General features: G+C 33.9%; 1 long non-coding RNA gene across 1 annotated transcript; it reads right to left on the minus strand.

The window, feature by feature from the left end:
• Positions 1-1,153: 1,153 nt before the first annotated feature.
• On the minus strand, positions 1,154-3,659 carry LOC116255614 (uncharacterized). Its single transcript, XR_004172906.1, has 2 exons — positions 3,522-3,659; positions 1,154-1,507 (listed from the first exon to the last, which is right to left on the minus strand). It is a non-coding gene; the product is annotated as an uncharacterized LOC116255614 (long non-coding RNA).
• Between the last annotated feature and the right edge of the window lie 4,491 nt (positions 3,660-8,150).

An 8,150-nucleotide genomic window follows, 5' to 3' on the forward strand; every position in this document is an offset into this window, starting at 1 on the left:
AGTGAAATCCAATGCAGGGGATTTTATAGAATAATTATGTTTGTGCTTAGGTTCACTTAGGGCTTCGCAATAAGGTTCTAATCAGCAAGGTAGAAATTGGCCTTCATTAACAAACTGAAGCTTGTAAGCGTAAATCGGTGTAGGCGTTTTATTAGGTCTAACTGCATTTCCGGTCACTATTTGCTTTGATTGAGCGAACCACGTTGGTCATTTACTACTGAAAACACCATTTTCGTAAACCAGCGGCATGATTTAAAGGAAGTTAGGATTTTACAAGAATAATTAAAATTTGTCACATTGGAGATGGAAGTTGGAGGGCAGCCGACATATAGCAGCCGAATGCTTTGCATTTCAATTTCATTAAGATTTGTAATGAAACTTTTATTTAGTTCAAACTATTGTAATAAGATCGTAACGCTGGTGTTGACATTTTCCTTTCAAGGTAATGAGGTTTTTTATTCTGTGTTCGAATCTTAAAACTGTTTCGCTTGAATTAGTCGTAAAAATTTGAGTCCCATCGGTGGTCATCTTGTGCATATACAAATAATTAAAAACTAATATAGACTAACAGGAAAATAAATTGGGTAATTAACGAGATTCGTGGTCTCCTTTTTATCCATTGTCAAACAGCATTTCCCGGCTGATAGATATCTCGAATAAGACCTTACAAAATCAGGGTGAATTCATCCATTTTCATCTTCTATATCTATAAATAATTAGCAATAAATAAACTAATTGATGCATAAAAATAGGAAATTACCGAGATTCATGATCTAACTTTTGTCAAACAGCATTTCCCGGCTGATAGATATCTCGAATAAGACCTTACAAAATCAGGGTGAATTCATCCATTTTCATCTTCTATATCTATAAATAATTAGCAATAAATAAACTAATTGATACATAAAAATAGAAAATTACCGAGATTCATGTTCTAACTTTTGTGAGGCAACACAATGTACAGTTCTTTCACGACAATGACGATCAATTATGGTAACTTTACTGCAATTACACATTAGCTTAAGCATGTGCTTCACGTAACTTTTTTCGCCCTCAATGTCCTTTCGTCCATTGGTCTCACTGTCGTTACTTGGGAGTCCCAACCATCGAGCAGTGTAGTTCATAAAGAACTTAAGCAGTTAAGACACAACCATACATGTAATACTTTAGTTCATCAATATATCATTAGAGATAGAGATTAAGAAAAAGTTCGCTAAACAAAAACATTAACCGAGAAAGAAAAACGCGCTTCAAACCAAGTCAGGTTAAAAGACTATCAACTGAAAGCAAAACAAAAAAGAACAAAGAAAGAGTGTTTATAGTTCGTCCCTCCAAAGCCTAATTCCCCAGGGTGAAAGGTTGTCAGGAAAGGACATCAAAATCCTTCCTCCATCCACACCCCCTAAGACGCAACAAGCAATGGAGTCTAGTGACACAGCGCTTACTTTGATCTCTGTCTCATCTTTCGGCGCTTGCGCTTGAGGCGCCTCATTCGCTTCTTCTTCCACTGCACCAACAAAAGGAACAAAAGAACATGTTCAACGACCTTACTTGCCAAATTCAAACAAGGAAAAAAATGCATTCTACAAGTTACAACCTCAAAATGCGGTGACACCTAAAAAAACGAGGCACCAAAAGGTGGAACATGGCTAGAAACAATTCAGATTATCCAGGGGAGATGCTTGGGTTAAGTCAGATGTGATGTATGAGAGAAACTAGTTGTATCATGTATGTAGATCAACATAAATCTCAAAATTTTAAGAAATGATAACTCAAAAAAGTAAAACATACAACTAGTGCTATTATGTAGATCAACATAACTCTCAAAAATTTTAGAAGAGAGTTAAAAGTAAAAGATACAACAATTGTTATAAGAGTTAGCCTTAATGCGCTACAGATCTTTTTTCTTATTCCAATTCAAGCCAATGCATCGACCTAACAGATTCAGTGGTTTCACGTGCAATGTTTTGAGATATTAAGAACTTTTCAACATATTTTAAAATTTTATTGTTAATTATCCTGTTATACATTTTTCCAATTTAATTTTTTTTGAAAGGGATTTTAATGTTTTTCACTGATTCACAAACAGTGCAGCTGAATCACTGAATTCTGACTTCTGTAGTTATACCAAAAATGCATTAGCTCAAGGATCAAAGAAATCGATATTGCGAGACTTACCTAAATGCCACGGGACCATTAACAAGGAAATAAAATATAATTAACTTAATGTCATAAATTTCGGCAAAAATTTAAAAGGGCTGAAATATATTGGCCAACACAAATTCCTTTCTTTTGGCAATTTATTGGCCAACATGAGTTCCTTTCACAAATTTAAGAACAGCATCAATGGACAACCAAGTTCTTCTTTGGGTAAGAACATAAATTCAAGTTATGTAACCAAAACAAAGACATTAAACACGAAAAAAAACAAAAAAATAAAATAAAATAAAAAACTTGATTTTATGAGACATAAGAGGCCATCAGAGTCATTGAAGATGAACAACATGCCAAGTCTAAATAAGGAGAGGTTTCATTTGTTATTCATTACAATCTTCGTTATTGCAGACCTCAAACCACCATTTCGTTTTTCCATTTTGAAATTGCAAACAGTAATTTGGACTATACACAACCCTAAACTAATAGAAGGTTGCAGGATTCAACAAAACATTTGAACCCAGAGACAGAACTGTAACCGTGCCATTAATGGTTTTTAGTCCACTTACATGGGCTTCTGGAAAAAAAATACAACCACAATATAACACAAAAACAATTGAGAGTTAGTTTATCCACCAGAGAAAGAACAAGCTAAAGCAATGTCTACAAATCAGCGAAGTCGAAAAGACATAAGACTTCTACGACATTAAGATTCGGTCAAACCAGACAATCAATAAATGCAGGCCGTGAAACCGCATTACGCTTGTGAACGTGAATACTCTTTCTTGGGGGTTTTCAGGCGAGTCCAAGAAAGAAACATTGAGAAGGAAAACTTAAAACGGATTCAAAGGATAGACCGAATATGTGTCAGAAAGCAATTGCAGTGCACGCAGAAAGAACACAGAGAAAAAGCATTATCCTAGACCAGGCGAAATATTAACTGAACCCTTTCGGGAATCTCTAAACCAGTAATACAGTAACTTGCAACAACTGGAAATCGAGCCACCTAGAATCAATAATAGAATCAAATCTAGAAAAACAAATGAGCAAACAGAACGGCAGCCTACAGATCTTCGTCACCTATAAAGAAGCTTCTCGCTTGCAACCAGTAGCACGAATAAGCTTCAAGGTTTAGAAATCACCGTCTCCGACTAAAATCAGTTCAAAAACACACAAGATAAATACATCCCTCCAGAGTCCCTAGGAATCATGAACCCCATCTACCGAACTCCATGGCCTCATGAGAGAAACACCAAAGTTACGATTTCTACCGTTCGTACAGATAGAAAAGAAAAAGGGACATGGAAACCCAAAACCACCGTGTTGAGCGGTAAACAGGAACGAATTGGATGAGATAGGAAACTGACCTTCGCTCTCATCTTCTATTCCCCTCTGCTCGTCTCACGAAGACCCTTAAGCCTCCGCTGCTTCCCCTCCAAAACGATGGAACGGTGTAAGCGACCAGAGCGCCCCTTAATATATAGAGACCCGGAGGGAGAAAACCCTAATTCCATGCGGAATCCATATTTATTCAAAGGGGTAGCGTGTTTCATCAATTTTACGTACGGGTACCCTCCCCGAGTTCGGACCAGTTCAGTCAATTCGGCCAAAATTATCTAATTCATGACCCGGATCCATGTTGAGTCAGTATGGTTTACACGGTTCGGACCAAGGTTGAATTTAGCCATTGGAAATTGGCAAATTCGACTAATGGGATTCCAGATAATCAAATTCAGATTATAACGAATGGGATGGGGTGTGTCAGCGACGTATTTGCAATGTGATGTTTCCCATGGCCACTCTATTTTATGTCATAAATTGTATTAAATTGTTGTGATAACATGCATTAGGCCCACATGAGCATGTACAATGGGCTTTTTTCCAAATGGTGGGTTATAATCCTTGTTTACCAAGAACAAGCCCTATAATCCTTACCATCCATTAGTTTTCATCATTGATCTATCAATGTCACCTTGTGAGGGTTCATACTTACCACTTCCTCCATATGATGTAGCCTAGGTAACTTTCTTGACGAAAGATGAATTGTATGCATTGCATAGCATTTCACTTGTGCATTTAGAATATTAAAATGATTGAAAGTCTATATTTATATGCATTTTCTTCACAAACTTCATTGTGCATGTGTTGCTGGGCAAAATGGAACTTAATCAAAAGCAGGCTTAGGGTCAAGATGTAATAGAACATCCAAAGTTAAGTTTGGATCCCAAATTCAACAATTGAACAAAGGGAGAGAGCTCCAAAATCCAATCCACCAAGTAAGATCCACTATTGGAGTGGAAAACCCTAGACACTTGTAGGAGTGGCACTCCTTAAACGCCTCCAATAAGAGCTGCCCTTATTTTCACTCTCCTCACTTCCTTGACTCAACCTAACCAATGGCACTGGCTTTTCTACTTAAACCATTCTTTGTCTTACATCAACAGCACTCTTTCTAAGTCCCTCTCAACACTAACTAAGCCTCATTCTCTCATCTTTAGTTTGTGCTTAAACTCCTCTATCATCTCTTTTCAACTTTGGATGACCTAATCAAGGTACCCATGAGGATTGGAATCATAAAAGAAAGATAGAAAATCGTCATATGTACTTTCAGTTCTTATTTATTTCAAACTATTAGGATTATTAGGCATAACAATCTAGTGGTTTTGAACTTTACTAAATCTTGATTGGATCATGGTGTAGGTTTTGAATTTTTTTACAGTGTGAGGTAGACTATCTTAAAGCATCTTAGATTGTTTTAATTATAATATTAATTTGAGGGTTTAATTGGATTAAGTTTCAAATTTAGAATTAGTGTTGGTGTTAGACATGTTTCTTGATCAGGGTTTCTCTTTGTTGGCTTTGTTTTTTTTCATTATTTCTTGTGGTTCTAGCATAGATCAGCACGGTTTAAGCATAACCTTCATGTCTATTTGGATCATATTATCAGATCCGATCAGCCAATTAATTGTTAATTAGGTTGTGGTTTTAAGATTTGATACTAGAGCTTGAATAGGTAAAAAGATGTGATTAGCATATTAGGGTTCTCCTCAGGGATGTCAATATATCCGATTTCAATCATATAGCTAACCGAACCCATCTGAAAAAAAATAGTATCCGGTTAAGAAATCAGATCAGATTCAGATTTAATAAATGTCCAATCGGATTCAGATACGGATTTGGATCAGATTCATTTTTAGACAAATATCTTGCATCTAATACAATTACATTTGAAATTTGGTAAAATATGGTTCAAAAATTCAGATTCGGATACATATATAAATATAAAAATCATATTCAGATCGGGTTCGGATTGTAAAATCAGATTTCGGGTTTGGGTTCAGATATGACTTTTCTTTATTCATTTTTGAATCCAAATATATGAATATTTGAAAAAGCGGATATGATTAAGGGTATTTCGATCCGAATCCGACTCATTGTTATCCCTAGCTCTCCTTGTGTTTGCTTTCTTGTTTGAAATAGTTGATTGTTTGCACAATTGTTTTTCGTAATATGGGCAATCAAATTAGCCTTAGATCTTATTCCTAGTTGTGGTTAGGTGTAGGGCTGGGATCTAAAATGCATTCAGTATTCAATTTGTGAGATCTCATTTAGGGGCTTTGCTATGACTTAATTATATTTGTTCTTTGGTTTACTTAGGGCTTTACTATGTGTTACGGCTTTGATTAGCAAGGTAGAAATATGCTTCATTATCAAAGTTAAACTTATTAGTGTATATCAGTTTGGGTTTTCTATTAGATCTAACTAAATCTTAGTTGAATATTTGTTTAACTTCAGAGGACAACTGCTTGAATGTCATTATATACTCAATACAAAACAAATCCAATTCAACCGAAACCAAGATAAAACAAGAGTTATAATACTTAAAGCAATACTTTTATTGCTATAGAGTTTTACGATAGTTCAATAGTAAGTGCTGCATGGACTCTTAAACTTATGCAAAAGTGTTTATCCTTTATAAAAACAGCCAAAAGAAATAAAAAGTTTTAATTCTAAATGTGGTAGCCCTTCGAAGATACTTGAGCTCTTTAGTCTTCAATGGGTTGCTTCAATATTCAATTTGTGCAACATTTAATCTCTTTGTTATCATTCCACCTTTCTCTCAAGCAGACTGTGAGATGCATAAAAGTGTATTCAATTGTATAATTTGTTACAAAACAAAATGACAACTAAAAAATATTGCCCCTATATAACAACAAAGCATTATGTAATGTGCTTGTGCTTGTGCTTGTGTGTGTGTGTGTGTGTTAGCTGGTTGCTAATATAAAATGTCAGCTAATTTTAGTATCTATGTGCCAAAAAGTCTTCTAAGACTCAATTATAGCTGCTAAACCAAGTCTAGACTAGTGCATCTATGTTCTTACTTTTGAATTCTTTTTTTCTTGTGTGAACATAAAATATGCAACCTACTACAGTGGCTTGCTAGAAATCTAAAATGTGTCAAATCTAATCAATTGAAAACCAAAACTAAATATGCCTAACTATAAATAAAATAAGAAGAAAGAAATGAAAACAAACAACTATGCTAAACAACTAAATGAAATGAGCTGAATGTTAAAGACAATTCAAATTAATGTAACATCTAACAATCTAAACTGCTAAAAACACTCTAAACACCATTTAAATATATTTAAAATTATTAAGCATATACACAATTGAATATAACAATGACAAACTATACTAAAACACAAAATAATAAATTGTTAACAACCAGCAATAGTTGGTTGCACACCACTAGCCACCAGCCACCTAGAAAGCAACCGATGGGTTCCTTTCTCAAGTTCTTATATTGACTAGCTACAATCACAATAATAAACTAATATGAATATGCAATGATTTACCACTAATTACACCATTGGAACACTTGAATACCTATTTCTATTACATAAAACATAAAAGAATATAAGGCAACTGCTGTAAAATATGAGAATCTATAAATTTACACTAATCAATAGAATAACGAACAATAACAAGCATAAAACACTACATATGACTAATTATAGCATAATAATTAATAGTTCAAATATGTAAAATTATATAAGATAATTATCCAACATATGGAAACTTAACAAATAATTAAGTAAAACACATAAACTATACCACAAACCTCAAATTGCAATTAATTCAACTATAATTGAAGGTACCACTTTCTTTTCTAACACTACTTCAAGCAAAACAATTTAAAACATAGTAGGAACAAGAGAATATGCATGCAAGCGATACAAAGAAGCTGAAAGTACCAAACATATATTTCTAGCGACAATTGGTTTTAACTTAAAAACCAATGTCAATAACATATAACTATCTAATTTACCAATCTACAACAAACTTTGCAGTAAAACATCATAAAAAACAACCTAAATCATATGCACACTAACAATGCTACAACCTGAAATATAGTAAGATCTGTCCATACACTCAAATTAAACACATTTAATTATTACCAATTAATATTGATCAAAAAACTGATTTAAACTTAAAATATCTATTTATACTAGACTACATCAGAATTTTCAATAGAACACAATAAATAATAAGATGGAATGCACACATACTACAACAAAAACAGAAAATCCAGTGCAGAACACTAGTAACTAACAACTCGTGTGCATTCAAAAATGAATTCAAATGAATGATAAGTAATTAATATAACTAAGAAAATAAGATTTTAAGTTGAACACTATAGTAGTCTACTGTAAACCATGTCCACACTAGCCGGCTGACCTCTGCAGCTACCGAGCCCATGTTTCCTTATTATTACCTATTTCTCTAGACTAAGTATCTAGGGTAAAAGTTGCTCAAGATTATTTACACCAGACTCAAATAATAAAAAACATCAAAAAAGGCATAGAATAAAACATATAATGACTCTAATGCAGTCCAAACTCTAAGATTAACTACAAAATAAGATTACAACTAGAAATCTAAGCAACTCAATAGGAAAATAAGCATTCGAACCAACTTGCTTACGATAGAAT

This window comes from Nymphaea colorata, chromosome 6, assembly GCF_008831285.2.
Source record: "Nymphaea colorata isolate Beijing-Zhang1983 chromosome 6, ASM883128v2, whole genome shotgun sequence".
In the NCBI taxonomy this organism is placed as follows: Eukaryota; Viridiplantae; Streptophyta; class Magnoliopsida; order Nymphaeales; family Nymphaeaceae; genus Nymphaea; species Nymphaea colorata.